The 21231-nt window shown below is 52.7% G+C and overlaps 1 long non-coding RNA gene across 1 annotated transcript; it reads left to right on the top strand.

The window, feature by feature from the left end:
* The first annotated feature begins 6305 nt into the window (after window positions 1-6305).
* LOC132250806 (uncharacterized) lies at window positions 6306-19851 on the top strand. Its single transcript, XR_009462430.1, has 4 exons — window positions 6306-6396; window positions 13000-13131; window positions 15272-16880; window positions 16975-19851. It is a non-coding gene; the product is annotated as an uncharacterized LOC132250806 (long non-coding RNA).
* Window positions 19852-21231: the final 1380 nt, after the last annotated feature.

Below are 21231 nucleotides of genomic sequence, written 5' to 3'. Positions count from 1 at the left end.
GCTTGCAAGCTGTGCTGGGCAAGGGCTATATAATGCTGTGTGTTAGCTCTACCCCAGATAGTATTACCCTTATACAAGCAGTAACAACAAGGGGCGCTTGTAACTTGACAAATGGTGCTTGCACATGTGACAAAAATTGCCCTTTTCTGTGGCTTAATGGCATCAAACTTGACACATATGTGAGTTTTTGGTGAAAACGAGTTGTCATAATAAACTAATCCCCATCTTGATATAGTTTAGTTTGCAACAACACAACTTGGAATGGTGCAGCCCTTAATCTGTCACATGTACATGGTAATTCACTGAATGACATGTAGTGAGTCCTTTTGTCCATTGGGTGTTGCTACAGTTTTTGTGAAGTGAGCCCCCTTTGTCCATCAAGCGTTGCTACAATTTGGAGGTATTTGTGTGTAATGAATGTTTTAGGACACCAGGTGTAGCTGCAGAGCCCAACACGAATCAATCTTCTGCTGACCTCTTATTATTATTTTATTAAATAAAGAATTCAAAGAAACTGATCTGTGGTTGTCGTCTCCTATTTCACTTTGTGTGGTCGGTGTCCAAAGGGCCCCAGGGTGTGCTGGGGGTTGCAGATCAGGGTGATCCTGGGCTCTTTTGGAGATTGGTCTTGCGTGCACAGCAAAAATCCCCAGACTTTGCCTGTCAACAATCATGAGGAACCCCATATGCCCCCCCACCCTGCACCTCTAAAACATCCCTTTTCAGCTGGATGCAGTGTAATTGTCCTCCTAATACCATTAATTCACTCCCTGGTTTTTCACCAGAAAAGAGGATGGCCATGGTCTTTACAAAACGGGCCATCCCCATCATCAGGAACCAGTTCAACATGGCTCCTTGCATGGCCAAGGTGACAATATGTGAGGTATGCGAGCTGCTACACGGCATTGAAGCAAACATCTTCATCTGCCTCCATAATCCCAGGGAAGTTATTGAAGGCTTCAGAACCATGGGATTCCCTAACTGTGTGGATGCATTGGACAGCACACACACCCTGGTCCTATCCCCAGCCCAGTGTAGCTGGTCATTCACCAGTAAGGGATTTGCCTCAGTGATCCTTGTGGCAGGGCACCTTTGGGTGCCCGCCACTTTAAGGGCAGAGGCAGGCAGCTACCAGGTGCCTGATGAGGGCAGCCATTTTGAACTTTAGGCATGTAAAGGCTGCAGTTTGCTGCTGCCAGTGGAGGTAGAAACATTGCCTGGCTGAGCTGCAGCAGGAATAACCCAGGAGGTAAGGGCAAGAGCTTATGGGGATGAACAGGAGGCTCTTGGTCCTGGGCATGACCTAAAACTGCACCCTGCCAGGGAGCAGGTGATCTGGTGGGGCTCCCAGTGATGTGGGAGTCCCCAGGAAATGCCAGGCCAGTTACCACCCCAGTAATAGGTGCGTTGGGGCACCTTAATAACCCCAGATCCCACATCCCTGGTGGGTTCAACTAGTTCAGGGGGAGCCCAGGCTCATGGGAGTCCTGAGGCAGGGCCCAGGTTGGTGGAGGGACCTGGAGCAGTGCCTAGGCTCTTCATGAGTCCTGTGGCTGCAGGGACCCTGAGAGGGGGCCAGGCATGGCTGTGGCCACCTGAGCCTCACAGGGTGTAATACCCCAGGGCAGAGGGCCAGGCAGGGCTATGGCCACCTGAGCCGGATGGGGTGGCAGACCTCAGTGAGCCCCAGTGAAGGGGCAGTGTGTGGAGCCCCAGTGAGGGAGCAGTGTGGGGGTATAAGACCCTAGGGCCAGGCAGGGCTGTGGCCGCCTGAGCCCCAAGGGGTGGAAGACCCCAGTGTGGAGTCCCAGTGAGGGGGCTGAGAACTTGGAGTCCAGTATGTGTTTGTTTGTCTGTTTGTGTGTATGTTTTATGAAAGACCTAGTGCAAACCACTGGTGGATGCCAAGAGGCTTGAGCTGTGGTGGAGGGGAGGAACGGAGCCGCAAATAATGCTCCTGACATTGGGGTGAGAATGGGCAGCCTCCCACCTAATTAAATCTAATTAAGAAACAACAGGGCATGGCAGACAAGTGAGGCAGGTGGTTAGCCCAGAGACAGGTGGGCAGGCCAGCACGAGGTCCGGCCTTGAGCATGCCCCTGTCACAATCCTCCAGGCCATAGTTGATCACCGAGGATGCTTCACTAACATTTGTACAGGCTGGGCAGGAAGCACTCATGATGCACACATCTTTTGAAAATCATCGCTGCCTGGTATCGTGGAGAAAGGACAATATGCACCTGGGATCCCTGATACAGTGATCTGGGGTGTTGCTGTGCCCCCACTTATTATAGCAGACCCAGATTACCCTCTCCTACCTTGGCTCATGAAGCCACACGGAGGACAAGGTACTGACTGGTGTGGCAGGGCACCGTTGGTGCCTGCCACCTTAAGGTTTGAGAGCAGGCAGCAGAGCAGTGGTGTGAGCTAGCCATAATCAGGTAGTCACATGACCCCAGGAGGGCCCTGGGATTGGAGGAGGGGGCAGAGCGGCCTCCATTTTAATCCAGGCCCTCAGAGCTGGCGCAGCAGTCTGCTGCTGGTAGCTGAAAGAGCGACATCCAGTTGAGCTCCTGCTCAGAACATTCTTGGAGTTATATGGGATGGGGCTACAGGGAAGGAGGAGGCCCTGTGCCCTGGATATGACTGAAAACTGCACCCTGCTGGAGAAGGATGGCCTGGTGGGGCTGCTATGCCAGTTGCCTTCCCTGTAAAAGGTGAGTAGGGGCACCTTATAACCCCAGCCTCCACAGTTGAGACCCCAGAGATAGGAAGGGAGCCTGAGATGAGTTAGGATGGGCAGGGAGCCCAGAGTTAAGTAGAGAGGCTTGCACAGAGTGGGTTTTGTGGAGGCAAGCCTAAAGGACTGCACTGGAGCATGTAGAGTAGGGTCAGCTGAGGTGGACCTGAAGGGCTGCACATGGGCCAGCCCCAAAAGCACATTATTAAGAGATTGAGAGGGCTGAGGCTCAAACAGTGGAGAACTCCAGTGAGGGGGTAGCTAAGTTGTATGGAAGAGAAGGCAAGCCTGAGTTTAACCTGACTGGATGGACCTTCAAACTGGTCAATGCTGGGGCCAGGACCCAGGGGGGAAGGTCAAAAGAGCCAGGGGCCCACCAGCCAAGGGACTCCCAGAGTCAGGGGCCTGGGGTCTGACTGGTCTGATGAAGGCAGGGCCAGGGCCTGGGAGGCCAGAGGTCCCAGAGAGGGGACCACAGTTTGAGAGGGAGAAGGGTACAGGTGAGCTTGGCTACCTGAGGTGCTATCTGTGAAGCATGGGACATGGTGAAGGAAGGTTGGAGCCATGTGTAATGTCCTTGGCATCGGGCAAGTAAATGGGCAGCCTCCCACCTGATTGACATCTTAATTATTATCATCAAGGCATGGCAGAAGAGGAAGGTGGGAGGTTAGCCTAGAGACAGGCAAGTGGGCCAATGACTGACCAGTCCTGGGAAGGCCCCCTGTTACACTGGAAAAAGATGGAATTCAGCTACTACCTTAGCAAATGCCAGATGACTGTTGAAAGCCCATTTGGCAGTCTGAAAGCATGGTGGAGGTCACTGAACTACAGGCTCGAGGTAGAGCCAGAAAACATCATGGCATCCATAATATTTGCAAGACTGTGGGGAGGTATTCAGTGATTCCTGGTCTGAGGAAGTGCAGGAGACAGCAGCCAGACAGAGACCTGGGCAGGCAGGGCATGGTGCCCCCTATGATCAGCATGCAAACACTGGTCAGGGATCCATTGTGTGGAATTGCCTGGCTGCACACATTCTGGCTGCTGTAGATGGCGAGGGTGTTCTGTAGGCCACCGATTGATCAGCACTGAATGCTAAACTGTTCAGCAGTTACCATTGAATGTTTCTATAAATAAAATAAAAATTTTCATTGCAACACTTCTGTCTGTCTCATAAGTACATTGTGCCTAGTGGTGGGTGTGGGGGCAGGCTGTGGTGACAGTAGTGGGGAGCTGGAGAGGGCTGAAGTCTACAGGTTTTCCTTTGCTTTGTGTGTAGGGGGCGGGCGGGGGCATGAAATGCGGCAAGGACATTAAAATGCACTATCTACCACTGGTCACATTAACTCAATGCCCAATATCAGTGTGAAGAAATAAGAAATTCACAGGGTGCTGATTCATGTGCGTATTATAAGCACTCAGAGAATTTCAGTGCCCTGTTTGGAGATGGGAGAGGTGATAATGAAGTGGCTCTCTACAAATGTCTCCACAAGGAGGGGTGGGAAGAGTGCAGGGAGTATATCTAGTCAGAAGGCCAGAGTCTCTTGTTAGCCTGGTGGAGAAGCTTGGATGATCGGTATGTGGATTTGAATTTGGCGGTCAGAGCGTGGGGGACAGCCCGAAGAAATTGAGACCTGGGGGGCAATGAGAACAGAGACCCAAACAGAGACGTTGTATAGAATGAAATGTCTGGGGACAGAAGGCAAACACTGAATGAAACAATGACCCCTAACAGTGCAGGATTGTGACTGCAGGAATGTGGGTGCAGATGGGGGGCGGTTCCAGGTGCATTCTGGGATTGAGATCCCTGTGAGATAATGCAGGGAGCACATTATTGGAGTTTCAATTAGCACACAACAACACTCCAATATGTGCACAAAGATAGATATAAAAGAAATTCAAGGGAAAGGGTGCAGATTTGTATGCATATCATAAGTGATCGGAGAATTTCAGCACCTTGTTCATAAGGGTGGTTGAGTGAAATAAAAAAAAAACAAGCAGATTTACACATGAAATAAAGTTTATTTGATGATATAGAAATAGGAAAATAAAAAATAAGAATAAAAATAAAGGTAGGAATGAAAAGAATAAGAATAAAATAAGAATAAAAATTAAAAATATTGTTGAAAAATGTAAAAAATTAAAAAATGTGTGTAAATATATGTGTTTAAAAATTAATGAAATTAATGATTTAATATAGTTATGAGCTATAGACATGACCAGTCTGTAGCGGGGATTAGTGGTGTGCAGTGCCCTGTTGTAATTTAATACAAAGAGATCAGCAGGGTGGATTGTTATGCAGCACCCCCTGCAGTAATTTACTGTGAATAGCACACTGAACTTTCATGAATTTTACAACCAATGGTTGACGGAAAAATAAAATCCACCGTTTCAATTTAGGGGGCATAGAATGTAACTCTGAAGGACTAAACCGCCATCACATGTACAAGGGCCCTTCTGTGCCTCACCTGCAAAGCCTCTGGATTCACCTTCCCTATCAGATGTACTGGGTCTGTTGAGCTCCTGGCCAGGGACTGGAGTGGGTGGCCACTGTCAGCAAACCAAGTGGGTTGAGCCAGTGGTACTTCAAGGCTGTGGAAGGACAATTCACCATCTCCAGAGACATCTGTGATCTCTCCATACCTGCAAATAAGGAGTCTGAAGCCCAAGAACATGGCTGTGCCAGAAACACAGTGAGAGGAAACCAGGCATAGCTCAGACAAAAACCTCTTACTGCAGGGACTGAGAAAATCACTTCCAGGGCCTGTCCTCATGCTACCCTGCTGTGACACAGGCGCACACATCCCTCACTTGCCAGCCCCTCAACTAGCAGCAGGAAGTGGGGAAGAGGGCTCCTCCTAGTGTCCCTGTCTGGAGCACATGAGCTGGGGCCCAAGGTGTCAGGGAGGGCAGATGCCTTCTTCTTGCACTGTGGATGCCCAGTGACATCCCCACTTTAGGACCAGCCCTAGTCCAGTGTCTGGAGCTCAAGAGGGATCTGAGTGCTCAGGGAAGGGCAGGAAGGCCCTGAGTCCTGAATGTGGGGAGGGGAATGGCAGGGAACATCGGTGACCCATCAGAGACCCTCTCCTGAACCCAGGGACCATCTCTGGGAGTGAATGCATCCAGGCAGGAGCCCCCAGTGCCACATCCTGGGCATCTACAACCTGCCTGAGCCAAAGGGAGGAGTTCAGCCCTGCCCAGGCATGTGCCCCATTAGTTGCCTCCCAGCTTGGCCCTGTGGTACAGGTCCTGCTCACTTAGGGGCCAAGAGATACTGGACAGCACCATTCACAGGGGAACAGCGCAGAGTAGGACTGGGGTGTGTCACTGCAGGCGCACACACACACACACCCCTGTTCTAAAAGCCATCACAAATGATCAGGCTTGTAGTAGGGCACTAAGGTGCCTGCTACTTGGAGAGCCAGATAACCCCTCAGGTGCCGGTTGCTGAGGCAACTAGTGGGAAATAACGACCCACACCTACCTAGCCAGCTGACGAGAAGGGGCAGGGCCTGGCTCCTATATAAATCACAGGCAAGAGGCCAGATGCAGTTCTCTACCAGCAGCCAAGGAGGAGGGAGCTCTCAGCCATGTTACAGCGGAGAAGCCTGTTGCAGGAGCAATGTTTTACTCTGCTGCAAGATGAAGAAACCCTGGTAGGCTTGAGCATGATTATAGCTGGGCAGCTTCTGTTTGTATCATAGCCCAGGGGCTTGTTTTTGTGTTGCTGTTTGTGACCAGTGGTTTGGGTGAGGCTGTTAGGGGTTGGAGGAGGCCTCATAGGGGACTCACAGCAGTGTGAGGGCCCCAGTGCCAGTGAGGGTGCAGCATTTGGGGTGCACAGACCCCAGCCCCAGAGAGGGGCAGTTGAGAAGCCCCAGAGAAGGGGACATTGCTGAGAAGCCCCACTGCAGGTGTGGTGAGCCATGGAGAAAGGGGCAGCATTGTGGTGAGCCCCAGGAAAGGGGGCAGCACTTGAGAGCCCCGGAGAGAGGGCGGCATTATTGAGAAGGCACAGAGAGAGACGGCTGCGGAAAGCCCAAGTGCCAGAGAGGGTGTGGAGACGGAGAGAGAGACAGAACAACGTCCGTTACACCTGCGAGGCTTGGGGTATGGTACAGGGGTGGTAGGAGCCATGCGTAGCCCATAAGGCTGAAGAGTACGGAACACACACTACCGTAGACAAACTAGAGGTAACAGGACAACCATGGACCAGAAGACGAAAGGTAGCCTCCCTATGAATATATTTACAAGATCAAAGTTGTGGCGGGCGAGAATTAGAAGGTGCTAGTCGGCAATTTGACACGGTAAAGGAGGCAACAGGGGAGAGCACGGTGACCCTGACTGCCCTCCGGTTACAAGGCTGAATGTGCAAACCCCAGTCCAAATGCTGCTCTACCCAGCCCGTCTTGACCCCAGCCAGCCCCTTGCACATTAATCCTGTCTGGATGGAATTTTCCCCAGCACCAGGTGAGGGGGGATGCGCCCAGCATTGCAGACCACTCCACCCCTTCTCTGCGCAGCAGGGGCTGGAGCCAGCTGGGCCCTCAGCAGGGGAAGGCAGCCCCACCATGGTGATCAGCCTGGCCTGAGAGTCTGCCTGCAGCTGCCTCCTGCCAGCAGCTCTCAGAACAGGACCAGCATCCAGGTACCCATCCCCACGCCCCCACCCTGCCGGTTGCAAGATAATGACAGAACTATCTCACACCAAGGTTCCCAGCTTTTTTTCTTCTTCCTGAGTGGAGGAAGTTTATTTAGTGAAGTTCTTGAGGTCTTCAGGGGACAGGCCTGGAACCTGGGCTCTTTAACCAAGGGGCTTGGGTCATGAGCTGGGTACCAGAAAGTTGGAAAGCCAAGGCACAGTGAGTGGGCCTGGGGATGCCACCTGGAAATGGCAGCACTTGGGAATGTCCGAGACCTTTTTTGCCCCCAACACATGCCAAGCTGAGATGTGTTCCAGAGGTCACCTGACCAGAGCCAGGGCTCTGCAGAGCAAAGACTCAGGCTTGGTGTGGCAGACTGAAACCCAAAACCTGAAAGCTGGAAATGGCAGCTCTTGGGGCTGTGAGTTTTTTGGGTTTTTTTTTTTTTCTTTTGCCCCGCAACACATGTCAGGCTGAGATGTTAGGACTCAAAGGTTAGGGGTGGGGAGTCAGAGACTGAGGTCAGGGATTAGAGGCCAGGTTTGGGTCGGGGATTAAAAGGTCAGGGGGCAACGTTCAGGATGTCAAAAAGTCAGGATCGGGGTCAAAAGGTCAGTGCTCGGGGCCATACATTGACCTCAGTGGGCAGGGGCTGGAGGCAGGGGTCAAAGGTCAGGGTCCAGGGGTTTTGATAAGGGCTTGGGGGGTCAAAGGTGAGGGTCAGAGGTCAGGGGTCAGATATCAAAAGGTCGGGGGTTGGGGCCAGAGGTTGGGGGTCCTGGGTCATAGGTTTAGGTCAGGGGGCCCTTTGGCGCTTGACAAGTGCCAGAGCTCCACTTGGCAAATACTCGGGGCTTGGCATGGCATGCCAAAACCAGCATGCCATGCCAAGCCCCAGATGTTGGCCCATGTTTCATTCAGAGCCCTGGCAGTATCTCTGAGCATTGGTGACTTGACATGCCAAAATCTGTTTTGGGTTTGTTTTTTTTTTAAAAACTTTGCTGCCAAAACTATCAAGGCCCTAGCAGGTAAGAAGCAAGCAGCCCTGAGCCTTGTGTAGTATGTTTGGGGCTGAGCATGAGGGCAGTAGATAAGAAAGGGAAGTCTGTGGCTGCCTGGGGCCTCTTCTTGCTGGAAACAGGGCCCTTGCACAAGGCACTTCAATTTTTTATTTATTTACCTATTTATTGGTATAGGGGGTTGGATAGTGAAGTTCTTTATGTTTTCAGGGGAGCAGCCTAGCCCCGGATGCTTTAGCCAAGTGGCTTGTGTTGTGACATGAAAACAAAGAAGTTGGGAGCTCTAGCCCTAGTGGGTGGGTTTGGGTTTCTCAGCTGAAACAAACAATCCTTGGACTTGTGACCATTCTTTCTGCTCCCAACACATGCCAGGCTGAGATGTGCTCCAGAGATAACATGACCAGTACCAGGCCTCTGTAGAGCCAATACTCAGGGTTGGCATGGCATACCAAGACCTGAAGCCCCAAAGCTGCAAATGGTAGCCCTTGTGGCTGTGAGGTTTTTTTGTTTTTGTCCCCTGACACATCAAGTTAAGATGTTAAGACTCTCAGGTTAGGGGTGGGGAGTCATGGATCAAAAGGTCAGGAGCTGGGTGCCATAGGTCAGAGGTTGAGATCAAGGAGTCGGGTCAAAAGGTCAGGGATCAGCACCAAGGGTCAACGGGTCAGGGGCCTGTGTCAGTGGTTAGGGCCACAGAACATACATTGACCTCAGAGGGCAGGGGCTGGGGTCAAAGGTCAGGGTTCATGCTCAGAAGGTCAGGGTTGGGGTCAGGGGTCAGAGATCAAAAGGTCAGGGGTAGGGGCTAGAGGTTGGGGGGGCCCCTATGGCCCTTCATGAGTACCAGAACTCCCTTAGCAAATGCTCAAGCCTGTGCTTCAGTCGGAGAACTTGGAGTGTCTGTGAGGAAGGGGAACTTGGTACAGCCAAAATGATTTTTTATTTCTTTTTCAATTTTGGGGCAACTGAGGCCATTGAGGCCCAAGCAGTGAGGAAATCAGCAGTCCTGGAGCCTTGTGTTGTATCTCTGGGGCTGAACATGATGCTAGTGCCAGGGCAAAGATGCAGGGCAGGGGTTTGAGTAGGCCACAGCAAGCCCCCAGATTCTAGTTGGGCTTTCCTGGGAGCCCTTGTGTGAGGATGGGTGAGTAGGTACAGCCAAAATGCACTTTCTTAGGTTCTTTTTTAGTTTCGGGGCAACCGAGAGGGGTCGGGTAAGAAGCCAGTTGGCCTGGGAGCTTGTGAAGCATCTCTGAGGCTCAGCATGAGGCTAGCAGATAAAAGGGGAGAGTTTGGATTTGCTCGTGGCCCCTTTTTGCTGGGCAGAGGACCCTTTTACATGGCCTATGAATGTTTTTGTTTTTATTTAATTTTTATTTTGGGGCAGCAGAGAGGGGTCGGGTCCTAACAGGTAAGAAAGCAGCCAGCCTGTGGGCTTGCAAAGTGTCTCTGAGGCTCAGTATGAGGCTGGCAGATAAAAGGGGAGAGTGTGTGGGGCTGATAGTTGCCCCTTTTTGCTGGGCACAGGGCCCTTTTACATGGCCTATGAATTTTTTTGGGGGGGCTGCTGAAGCTGGTGTGGTGTGTGTGCCTGTTTTCCAGCCAGTGACAGGGGGAGCCCTGAGTCTGCAGAAGAGGCCCTTGCAGACTTCTTTTGTGGGTGAAGGACCTGAGTTGCAAGCTGGGAGTCCCAAGGTCATAGGGTCAAGTCTGCCTCTCGGCAGGTTACCTGAAGTCACTATTTATGGTTGTCACTGCATACATTTTTTTTCTTTTTTCTGCCCTGAGACATGCCAAGGTGAGATATGCTGCAGAGCCCATCTGACAAGTGCCAGGTTTGGGCAGGCCAAGACAAGCCCCCAGAGTCTAGCTTGGCTTCCCTGAGAGTCCTGGGAATGTGCGTGAGGCTGGATGAGTTGGTGCGACCAAAATGCATTTTCTTGGGGTGTTTTTCATTTTGAGGCAGCTGAGAGAGTTCAGCCCATAGCAGGTAAGAAGGCAGCAGGCCTGGCAGCAGGCCTGGGGGCTTGCAAAGCATCTCTGAGGCTCATCATGAGGCTGGCAGATAAAAGGGGAGAGCTTGGGGCTGCTCGTGTCTCCTTTTTGCTGGGCAGAGGGCCCTCTTACATGGCCCATTAACTTAAACATTTTTGGGGGGGGGGGCTCCTGAAGCTGGTGGGGTGCATGTGCCTGTTTCTGGCCAGTGACAGTGGGAGCCCTGGGTTTGTAGAGAGGGCCCTAGCAGGCCTCTTATGTGGCTGAAGGGCCTGAGTTATGAACTGGTGACTGCAAGGTTGCCAGTTTTAAATCTGCCTCTTGCAGGTTATCTTAAGTGTCTATTTATGACTGTCACTAGATAACTTTCCTTTTCCTACTCTGAGGCATGCCAAGGTGAGATGCACTGTAGAGCCCATCTGACCAGTGCCAGGACTCTGGCCTGCAAAGATGCAGGGCTTGTCATGGCATGCCCAAACCCTATCTTTGGGCTCCTTGTGCAGCTTGAAGCCACAGAGCTTGGGCACTGGTCCTATGGGTTCTGTGGCTCATCTTATTGTCCCATGTGTTGAAGTGAAAAAAAGTTTTCTTGCACCCTCCAGGGACACATTTCCCAGTTAAGCCTCTGAGGCAGGTTTGTGGCTGCCTGTGGCATCTTCTTGGGGGTGCAACTGGCCATCCCTCAGGTCATGGTGTGGGGGTGTGTGTGTGTGTATTTATTTATTTATTTATTTATTTATTTATTTATTGTGGGGTGGTGGTGTGCACATGCATGTATGTTTGTGGTGCCTGGTCTAGGCAGGGAGGTTGTGAATGGGCAGGAGGTGGTCTTGTTGTCTGGCTGAGGGGGTTGTGTGGTGAGTTACTGGTGGGTTGGTTGTGTCTCCAAACCTAGGTGCAGATCCAGAGGCTCCCCTAGGAAATGTGTCCTTGGTGGGTGCAAGGAAATTCCACCCCCCCCCCCCCCGACACATGGGAAGCTGAGATGGGCCACAGAACCCATCAGACCAGTGCCAGGGCTGTGGGGCTGAAAGCCCTGAAGAAAAACCCAGGAGCTTCCCATAAGTGGGGGCCAAGGGGAAGCCTCTGCTCTCAGCATCACTCCCTCTTATTCCCTGAGAAGCTCTGACCAAGGGGGCAACTTCCATGCCTCACAGCATAACGCTCCCCAACAGCTTCCTCATATATCACAGTATCCCTAAAGGTGCCCCCCCCCCCCTCCCCCCCCGAGGCTGCAGCCAGAACTGGGCTGGGCTGGGGCTGGCAGGGGATTTCCAGGGCTGTGCTGGGGCAGGGTAGGGGCAGAAGCTTTGTCCTGGGGGAGGAAAAGGGTCTGCACAGTCCTGCTCTGTCCTGGAGCTTATCTTATGGGGATACCAGGCTCCAGTCCAGACCCTGAGAGTTCCGAGCCAGAGCTGAGACAGGACAGGAGTGTCAGCAGGCAGAACTGGGTGAGGAGCAGAAAGACACACAGACGCCCCCACGGCTTGGGGCTCTTTTGAGAACTCAGGCCAATCTTTCACTCTGTTCTGATGCACAAGAGGGCTTGTACCCACATACATGAATAGGGAGGAAGACTCTCCCACCCTCACATGGTGCTCACTGTGGGGAGCTAATCATGGCACAGATCTAGTTATAGGAAACAATGAAACTCCTGCCTCAAAGCAATGCTGAGATGGGGCAGAAGGGACAGGGGTCCTCGCACATCCAAGATGGTCTGTGTGACTGACTTGGGGATTTTCAGCAGCCACACTCATGCTGAGGTGGGAAATGTTGCTGGAGCAGGGGCCCAGGTCAGCTGGGGGAGCCTATTCATGTGTTCAGACTCATATGGGACCACAGTGACAAGAGTTGGGAGTTTCTGAGATGAGCACTGAGGCCCTTGGCTTACACTCAGCTTCACCTGCTCAGACCCCAAGCACTGCAGGGCATCTGTCAGAGCCACCCAGGGTTCCAAAGACAGAGCCAGAAGGATATCTTTGTGCCTGCATACTAGCTCTGCCCCGTGAAACAGAACTTGCAGTATCAGGTGACGGGTGAAAGCATGAGAACTGAGCCTCTCTTCAGGTTGGCAATGGATTGCTGTTAGTCCAGGGCCTGAGCCCCTCCCAGTGCTGGGATCAGGTGCTCCTAACTCCCTTAGGTTCTGCTGGAGCTCCCTACACACCCATTCCAATGAGGAGAAACTGCTTTTCTCCAAGTGCTCCTTAATTCCTAAGAAGGCTGTGACAAGCTTATTGCCACAGGGGCAGCTGTGATGCCTCCTAGTGGCCTTACCACTCCTGCCTCAAACTCTAATGCTGCTCTCCCTAGATTACTTGCCTGCCACACCTTGTTCTTAAATATTATATGTTGATTCAGGGAGGCAGCCAAAAGGCCTTTATAGTAAGCCCTAATCCCAGTAAATTCCCACTGGGTTTCTCGCAAGACCCATCTAGCCTGGCTCCAGTCCTCAGGCTTGGTGACACCCTCCTCTCAGCCTGACAAGGCCCCTGTGAGGCACCAAGAGCCTTAAGGGCAAGTTGTGCGACTCCTTCACCCCCACAATACTGCGCCCCAAGCCTCACAGATGTTCTCTCTTTAATCTTTTTATACATTTCAGCTCATGGGTGACTGGTGCCTCCTGAGTCAGGTGGGGGCAACTGCAGAAGCTGTGAGTGGCAGCGGTGGCAGGGACAAAGCTGACAAGCACCCGCAGAAGCCACCAGCGGCGTCAGCATCGGAATCGGGGCTGGTGAGCATCTGCAGAAGCTGCTGGCAGCATCAGTTGCGGGGACGGCCCTGTCGGGGGGGGGGCGCATGCCTCCCTGTGTTTCCTCTACCAGTCTGTTTGACCTCCTCCAGGCTCATGGACCCCTGGTCCCACACACAGCTGCCCCCCCCCCTTCCAGGCTCGTGGACCCCCGGTCCCACATACAGCAGCACCCTCGCCATTCAAGCTTGCAGACCCCTAGTCCCATCCCATGCACAGCAGCCCCCCCCCCCCCCCCCCCCCCCCCCCCCCGGGCTTGCGGACTTCCCCGGTCCTGCACACAGCAGCCCCTCCCCTCTGGGCTCACAGACCCTCCCCCTGGGCTCACGGACCCCCCAGTCCCACATGCAGCAGCCCCCACTCAGTCTTGTGCATCCTCTAGTCTGGCTTGGCCCACTCTGGGTTTGTGATTACTCTGGCCCAGCTCGGCCTTTCCCTGGGCTGACCTGGCTTGGGTCTCCATCTTGCTGCAGGCTCCTGGGCTCCTCATGGGCCCCACCCCCACCTGAGGCTCCTGGGTTATGGGTTATCTCAACAGGCTTGGACCCCACCCCAGCAGGACTCAAGGCTGAACTCCCTGTGTAACTCAAATGAATGAGAAATATCACTGCCACCTGGCAGACGTATCTCAGTCCCTTGGATTTAACATAAATGAAAGCCACTTGCCTGGAAACCCAGTCTTTCCCAGTCCAGGGAACTGTTCTCTCTGTTCCCAGGCCTACAGGGTTGTTCAGCCCAACATCCCGGTCCCTTCAGGAGCCCTGCAAGCAGGAGCTCCTCATGTCATGGCATCTAGGGAGGGACTCCCTGACCAGGCAGGCTCTGGACTTGTATAGCCACCATAGGAAACCACATCCCAGGGTTTCCATGTTAAATACAAACTCCACCCAGAATAAATGCAAAACTCTAGAACTCCTGGTTCAGAGATGATACCTTTTATTAGACAAACTAAGAAATCACAAAAAAAAGGTTGTTTTTTTTTTTTCTGCAAGCTTCTGGGTGCACGCACCCTTCCTTCAGGCTCAGGGGAAAATTTAAAGATGGTAAAAAGTCCCCATGAGTTGAAAATAAACTTAATTTTGCACAGCGGAAGCAGAAGGTGAAAGTCTGTTCCTCTAGGTCCATGAGAGTCTCTTTGTGAGTTGCTCTTTGATGTGCAACATCAAATAGCAAAAATGTGATATGTCCCATGCAGACACTGACCTGCCCGTCTCTGCCTTCTCCTCCCAAACTTTAAACTAACAGCTTCAAGAGGGGAGGCGGGGACATTTCTATTTAAGTGGTGCTGAGGGGGTGCATGAAGTTCATGGCTCAGTAGAATGTACCTGATTCCTGCTCATCTCTCTGTCCTCCAAAGGTACTAATAACACTTTCTCCTTTTTAATGGTCTCAGTGTTCAACTAATCAGGTTATTCTTTCTTGTGTAATTTTTCTGTCTGTTCACTGTTCCTGCTAATCTCCCTCTCCTGTTTCACTGCTGGGAAGACTGTTGTTAGTTTTTAGCTAGAACTAACTCCGATGTGGTAATATTAACTCAGGGAAACATTAACTCGCATGTGAAAATGACTTACAGGACTAACAAAACAGTATTTTGGACTATTTTTGCCTAGTTTTTTTTTTGTGTATTTTTAAAACTTAATATATACGCTATCAAATGAGCCCCTCTTCCAATAAAGTTATATTAGCTTTTGCTTTGATCTTAAGCTGTATTATACAGCACTGAGCTCCTAGCAGGTTAGCAAATCTTCCAGTTTCTCTTGAACTGGAGAACAATCTGTGTTGTGTGATATGTGATGATGAACCACACCATCTGCACCCCCTTTTCAAAATCCTAGGTCTGCCCATGGTTAAAGATGACCCCAAGCCCAGAGGGGACAACCCACACACTAAGGGCTCACAGCACCGCCTTCCTTATAGCCACCCAGTAGAACCCACAAGCAAATTCCTGCTTGGGAGTTCCTGGGTAAATACAGTCCTTGATTCCTAAAGCCTCAGTCCCTGCCAAACCCCTGCCCTGTACTCTCCTGTCTTCTGAGCAGTGCCTTCTGCTGTAGACCCCATTAAAATTTCCTGGCTCCTGTCCCTTCTTATTTTTTCCTTCCTCTCATGTGAATATTCCCAGGAGGTGAAGGCAGCAGCCCCTGCTACATGGAGCATTCTTCCCCTTTCCCAGGTGCCTGGTGTAGCTGGCCCAGTCCCAGGCAAAAGATATGAAGCCCATCAGGTCTCCCTCAGCATCACCTGTGGAGTCTCTGGGGCCTCTGTCAGCAGCCACTACTGGCACTGGCTGCGGCAGCCTCCAGAGCTGGGCTCCAGTGGCTGGGCTCCATTCAGAGCAGCATGGAGCTTGGAACCAGCAACTACCACCCAGCTCTGGCCTCCCAAATTTGCATCACCCAGGACACCTGGAAGGAGGAGGTGCAGATGCAGCCGCATGCCCTGACTGCTGCTAACAGTGCCATCTACTACTGAGCCAAGGAGAAGGCCCAAGTGAGGGGCACAGCGACAGACCAGGCAGGGGCTGCAAACAGAGGGAAGCTTACTGTCAGACCAATTCTCCTCAGGCCGAAGAGGTTCCTGCATGATCCCTTGCACCCAAAAGGGGAGTCGCAGGCAGGAGAGATGCTGCAGCCTCACAGGGATTGCCCAGAATGCATAGAGGAAGATGATACTACAAAAATGAAAATGTGGAGCTTTGCCAAGACTGCTCAGAGCCCTGACACCAGACCCTGGGGGTGGAGTAGCAACTGCTTTCAGCAGGTGCAGGAAATAGAGAGGCCAAGTGCATGCATCCTTATAGAGCCTCTGTGCCAAAGCTGGGGTCACCCAGCCACCTGCCAGGCCACTGCACATTAGGAAGCTCTGAGCCAGCCTCAGAGGTGACCCTTTGTAATGTCCCCAGCCTTCAGCCCCTGAAAACAAGCTCCCTCTTTACAGAGCAGCTGCAGGCAGGGCCCCAGCATCAAGGCAGCTTGGGTCTAGCTTGCCACCCCCCTGGGGAGCTGCCCAAGCATCACAACCATGGTCTCCAGCACTGCCATCCCCCTCCTGCTGGTCTTATCCCATCTGCAGCCTGTACTATGAATTCTCTGATACAGCCAAAATGTACCTGCAACCCAGAATCCCTGTATTATTTCCCTTGACTTTGTCCCTCCCTGTAGGTGTGTGCACCTAAGACAGCCTGGTACGGTCTGGTGGGGAGTCCAGGAGCTTAGAGGGATTTTCAGTCAGACCTGCTCCATGTCCAGGTTCTTGCTCATAAACTGCAACACATACTGGTGTTCCAGTCAGCAGGGAAAGGGCTGGAACTGGTGGCAGCTCTATAGACTGGGGGCTATGCTTTAAGGAGCCTCCTCAGATTAAGCAGAGACACCTCCAGAGGCTGAACACACCTGTGGCTGAGTAGACTGGAACCTGGAGACGAGGCCCAGTATTACTGTACAAGGCACAGTGCACATTACAGTCTGCTCAAAAAGCAGCCTGCAGGGCCGAGCCTTCATATAGACCCCAGTGCAGGCAGGAGTCCAATGCTTTCAGCTCTTATCCTCCCAAGGGAACCCACATGCAAATCCCTGCCCAGGGGCTCCTGGGTAAATGCAGCCCCTGAATCCCAGAGCCTCAGTCTCTACCCAGCTCCTGCCCTGCCCACTTCTGCCTGCCAGGAGCTGCCTCACCCCACAGCAGGATGGATGCTGTTCTGCTCTTCCTCCTGCTGCTCGTTGCCCCCACAGGTAAGTCCCTGGAGCAGATGGGGAGTGATGTGGGGCCAAGCCCTGGGCTGGGCAGGTGGCTCATTCTGTCCTGGTCTTGTCCCTTCTCTCTCAGGTGCCCTCATGGGGGTGATGCTGCTGCAGTCTGGCCCAGGTGCAGTGAGGCCTGGGGAGACCCTTACTCTGCAGTACACTGTCTCTGGTGTATCCCTGACTGATAACAATTATGGTTGGTTCTGGGTCCAACTGGGACCTGGAAAGCAGCTAAATGAGATTGAATGGATTGGAGCATATTTGCCAGAGATGGGAAGAGCGGCCCTCTTCCCATTATTCCAGAGCCAAGCTGACATCTCTGCAGGCACCTCCCAGAACCAGCTCTCCTTGCAGCTGTGCTCCCTGACAGCTACAGACACTACCATGTATTATTGTGTCAGAGCCAGCACACAGTGACACAGAGCAGGGCAGGGGCCATGCAAAGAGAGGAAGCGCTTCCAAGCAGACCACACGTACCTGGCTTTCCAGCTCCTGCTGCATTGGCCCTCAGGCCAGGTGGGTGGGACATAATTATGTCAGGCCTGCTCACCTGCTGCTCCACACGTCTCAGACAGGGGTCCCCAGTCGTCCATCACCACACCCTCCTCTGCTGATGTGCAGCACTAGCTGAGATGCAGGACAGATCCATTAAGGGCAGTGCTGCAGGGGATGGGACGCGGACCAGCCCTATCCAAGCAACTCCCATCCCAGGCATTTCTGGATCCACAGACAGTGGAAATGCCTTGTCAATCACTGGCCCAAGGCATCAGTATCTTTGAGGGCCCACCTCCCAGGGCCCCTCGGCTGTACAGACACCAGGCCAGTGCCCAGCACCTGTTCATGCCCAGGGAGAGCCAGGTGTCTGACAACCACCTATGCCCTTGAAACCAGTCTCCTGAACCCTCCTATGAAATGTCCTGTTCTGTCCACTTTGACAGGCTCCTCCTCTCACCAACCCCCATGCCCATACTCGGAGCTCTCCACAGGGATGGCCAGGGTCCCATCACAGCACCTAACCTAGGGCCCCCTATGCTGGAGCAGTGTTTATGAAAGGTTGAGCTCCCCCTGTAACTCCAAGGCCTTGGGAAGCACCTCATCAGGAAGGAACCATGGGGCCCTTGGAGAAGGCATCATTCCTGGACACCAAGTCTGGGGGTAGCAGGACACCAAGCCCTGCAAGGGCCACAGGTCCCAGCACTAAGCCGGCACCCAGGTGACTGTGCATAGAGCCAGGCCCGAGTGCAGTGCTCTTGGGAGGCAGCAGCTGACCCAGCCCTCCCATACTGGGAACCCCTTCCCTGCATACTGGGAACCTGCCTAGCTGCCTTTGGCCTCAAGATCTGGTACTGAGGACCATCCTGTAAACCACCCAGACTCAGGGAGAGTAGAAAAAAATCCCCATCCACTCCCATAACCTCTGCCACATCTCTGGGCTCCCTCAGCTATGGGAAAACAAACATCATGAGAAGCCTCAGACTTGCCTTCCTGCCAGGACAGGAAAGGACTAGATCTGCAGTGTTAACTGGAGTCAGCAGAAATGAAGTGGAAAAAGAACCAGACATCTCAGCTGAAGAAACAGACCAGGAGCTTCATTCTTCCACATCATCCAGCAAACCTGCAGTCTCCAGCTGCTGGCTCAGGAGCCCCAGTGCACTGAATGTGATGCATGCACCTTTGGGACCTGCATAGTGAAACTTCAACTCTGGCCTAATAGAGTCTGGAAGAGTTGTAGCAAGGAAGCAGCAGGCTTTGACCAGAAAGGATTCAAACCCAGTCCCTTCTACTTCCCCCTTTGGATTCATCCCTTAAACCCTCACAGGGTCTTGCTAAAGGCAAGAGAGTCTGTTACACCCTGGGACTGCAAAGAGAGAAACATGTACTTATTGGAGACTGTTCCCTTGAGGCCGGAGGGGCCTCCACAGACAAGACCCCCCAGTCCTACATAGAGTTGATGGCAGAAATTACCGAAATGCCTTGGGAAGTCCCATTCCCCATACCCATATTCACTGAGATGCCCCCTCAACCCTCAGCACCACTGGGACTCACAGCACTCTCTGGCACTGACCGTGGGGGAAAGGAAGCAGTGCAGAGAAAGGGCCTTAACAGGGAGTTGTTTTGTGTCCCTAATGTAGAGGGTGCTCCCTGTGCAGCAGCTCCCTGTGCCAATCTGCCTGCTTTTGCCCAGAATAAACCTGGAGGGACATGGCACAGTCCCAGGATCAGTGCAGGACCAGTGACCCACTTAGCAACTCCCTTATGTCACCAGGGGAAGGAGACATGGGCCCAGCTGGTTTTCAATGCACTAGTTTTGGAAGGTGCTGTTGCCCATGGTCTGGGCAGTCTCAGGCCATGGAATGAGGCTCTTTCTCCTACTACAATTTCTAGGCAGATCTTTTTTTTTTTCTCCCCAGCAGCCCACATATTAATCCAGGCTCCCCTGGTGAAGTCTAGAGGGGATGGGAAGAAGCCAGAGACTTTGCCCAACCCTTCTGCAAGAACTCCAGGTTCCTCTTCAGCACCCAAATCACTGTCACCCTAGGGACACCCAATAGAGGCTTCTTCCCTGTGCCTTAGCCAGCCCCATCACCTCTAGTCATTCCCTGACCAGCTCCCCACTCCCCCAGTACAGCCCATTCAACCCTGCTGTTCCAGGTTCCCAGCCCTTCTACAACTACTTCCATGACCTGGCACCCAAGCTGAGGGCTGCTCCCTTCCCCTTCACCCCACAGACACAAGTTGCTGGCAGACAGGGGCTGGGGCTGCTCACCCTAAGGGGTTGGAGATGGTCAGAGGAGCCATGTGCTTCCCCCTCAGGGGAAGCCTGCCCAGGAGCCCCTGCACTGAGGGAGGCACTGAGCAAGCCTAAGATGAGCAGACACAGATGCACATAGGACAGGGATGGGCAATTATTTCAGGCAGAGGGCCACTTACTGAGTTTTGGCAAGCCATCGAGGGCCACATAACAGGCAGCCAGGGGCAGATAAATATTAATTTTCTAAATTTTTAGGGGCCCTGTGGGCCGGATAGAATGGCCTGGTGGGCTGCATCTGGCCCACGGGCCGCATTTTGCCTGTCCCTGACATAGGGTGACAACTCCCTTTTGAACTCTACCCCAGCAGAGGCAGCTGAAACTGCAGCTCCTGTGTCACTGCAGGATCCAGTCCCTTCCCACCAGCCCAGTGACAAGGCCCCTTTGGCTCTGCTTGTTCTGTGCTGCAGCTGCCCCGCTTCTGCCCAGGGATTTACTGCAGTCAGAAGAATACATTTTTTTATGGTTGATCCTTACTGATTTTCTTCCTACTTCCTGTCTAGGGCTCCAATCCTAGGTGCATCTGGTGGTGTCTAGAGCAGATGTGAGGAAGCCTGGAGACTCTGCATGTCTCCTGCCAAGACTCCAGGGCAGGGGCTGGAGTGGGTTGCCTGTATTATCACTTCTTCCAGTCCCATACACTCCACTGACAGTGTTAAAGAGCAATTCACCACCCCCAGAGATGGCTCCAGAAGGCTGCTGCATCTGCACATGATTGGCATGTGCAGATGCAGACCTGCTCTTATCTGGAGCTTGGGTCAGAGAAATCCTTACAGCTCTGGGTGTCAGAGAAGCAAATTCCCTGATGAGCCACAGGTACTGCATGGGACATGACTTCCCTGAGCAAGAGATGCAAAACCTGTCAGTACATCTCCATTGCCCACAACCAGCCAGAACAGTGACCAACAGAGCCCACAGAGCACTTGTCTAAATGTGAGGATGTGGGGTCCCCAGACTGTGGGATCTCCTCTGCATTGCACCAAAAGTCACTGTGGAAACTGTGGGGGGAAACTGGATGCAGACCAGTCCGCACCAGAATGAACCAGCACAGACAAGAGTTAAAGGTCAGAGACCGCCCCCACAAAACCCGGGCAGGAGAACACTTAGCATAGAGCAGCCGCTCCCTTCCTGACCTCACTGTCCTTGTACTCACAGACATGGTATTGCAGCAGACAGGGCTGGGCACAGAAATCCAGCACCTTGCTGGGCACTGAACACTAGGGACTGAACATGGACACTGACTTTAGGGCTCATTACAACTCAGCTGCTCCCTCTGCCAACCTTACTGCACTGCACAGGGAATCAGGCCCCTGTTCCCCTAGGAATGGCCTTGCTTTTCCACAGATTTTGATTCTTGTCTTGAAGCTGCTCCTCATCATCACCTCTCTCTGCTTCTGCTTCACACCCATCCTCCATTTTAAATTACTCTTTTCCTTCATAGAGGTAAACACACACTATTATTTTTCATAGGCAGACACACTGACAGTCCCAGCTCAGACCTATTCTCACCCCAGTGTCCTGCACTGAGAG

Source organism: Alligator mississippiensis, chromosome 5 (assembly GCF_030867095.1).
Source record: "Alligator mississippiensis isolate rAllMis1 chromosome 5, rAllMis1, whole genome shotgun sequence".
NCBI lineage: Eukaryota > Metazoa > Chordata > Crocodylia > Alligatoridae > Alligator > Alligator mississippiensis.
This window is presented reverse-complemented; position numbering and strand designations above follow the sequence as displayed.